General features: G+C 40.2%; 1 protein-coding gene across 1 annotated transcript in view; it reads right to left on the minus strand.

The window, feature by feature from the left end:
- Positions 1 to 1,413, minus strand: part of CD38 (CD38 molecule) — a 73,352-nt gene that overhangs the window by 71,249 nt on the left and 690 nt on the right. The window lies entirely within an intron of this gene.

Below are 1,413 nucleotides of genomic sequence, written 5' to 3' on the forward strand. Positions count from 1 at the left end.
AAAAAATATAAATGGCAAATAAACATATACAAGATGCTTAGACTCACTGATACTGAGGGACCAATTAGATGCTTTTTTTTCTCTTAAGTAAAAAAGTTGAAAATATTCAGCATTGAGATTGTGGGAAAGCATCCCCTCTGATAGAATGATGATGGGAGAGTAAAATGGCACAACTATTTTGGAGGATATTTGGAATACCTGGAATTTGGAAAAATCAAAACTTAAAATAAGCCTAATTCTCCCTTTTACTCAGCAATTTCATCACTAGAAATCTATCCTACAGAAATACTCCCATATGTACACACAATATATGTATGAAGATTTTCATTACATCGTGTTTCTCCCAACTAAGGTGAAAATTTTGTGAGCGAGAACTTTGTCATTCACTCGTGTCATCAGTAGCTAGATCACTGCCTGGAACAGAGTGTGTGCTCAACAGGTACTTGTTGGATGAGTGGGATTGAAAAATTGGAGACAAGCTAATTTCCTGTCAATAGGAAATGGTTACATCTAGTTTATGAAATACTATGGGCTGTTAAAAGAAATGAGATAAATCTATATGTATTCACATTGAAAGATCTTCAAGACCAGTGTCCAGTGTTAGTTTCCTTTTTTTTTTTTTTGGCATGAGGTTGCTTTCTGACATTACCATTTCATTTTGGATTTCACTTCATACTTTACAATGCAGCCTGGAGGAACGCCTCAACTTCTAGTTTCTCTCTCCGTTAAGTATCTAATGATGTGTAAATAGAACAACTAACGGGAGGCTGGGAATCCCAGAAGGCGAACATTTTGCAACCGGAACCGTTGCGTGTGCTCGGGGAGGCGAAGGAAGTCTTTTCGCTTATTTCCTGGGATTGCTTAAAAGCGGGATTTTGCTATCACAAGTACACAGTGTAAAGTAGCAGCTCCCCCTGCCTGCCTTCCCGGCTTGTTCTGTTTTACAAGAAACGAAAATGAGTCCTGCCTGTGAAAGCAAGCCCTGGGAATCAAATCTAAAAAGCAGTTCCCTTTAGGAGAGGTTAGTAGCTGGGAAGAAGCATGAGAAAACTGGAAGGTCCCATGTGGTGTTTTTTTTCCAAGGTTTGTACAGATTCACCGAGTTGCTGCGCCTTGTCATATAAGTAATGTCTCAGTTTTTAGAAGCTGACATTGTTTTGTTAATTACTTCTCTGGTCACATGTATTTCAGCCCGCGCAAAAAGAATCAGTATGCTGTTTTATGTAAATGAATAAAACTAACTTCCGTGGTTTAACCCTTCTACACCCTCCTCTACGACCACAGGCTTTGCAAGCCACAATCAAGTGTCCTTTGCAACCGTCCGGGCACTTTCGGGTCAGAGACAGCGGGCGGACACCGCAGAAAAAGTTGAAGATGTCAGCGACCTCCTGCGTCTGCATGTTATTTTCTGTC

Source organism: Colobus angolensis, unplaced genomic scaffold, assembly GCF_000951035.1.
Source record: "Colobus angolensis palliatus isolate OR3802 unplaced genomic scaffold, Cang.pa_1.0 Scaffold284, whole genome shotgun sequence".
In the NCBI taxonomy this organism is placed as follows: domain Eukaryota; kingdom Metazoa; phylum Chordata; class Mammalia; order Primates; family Cercopithecidae; genus Colobus; species Colobus angolensis.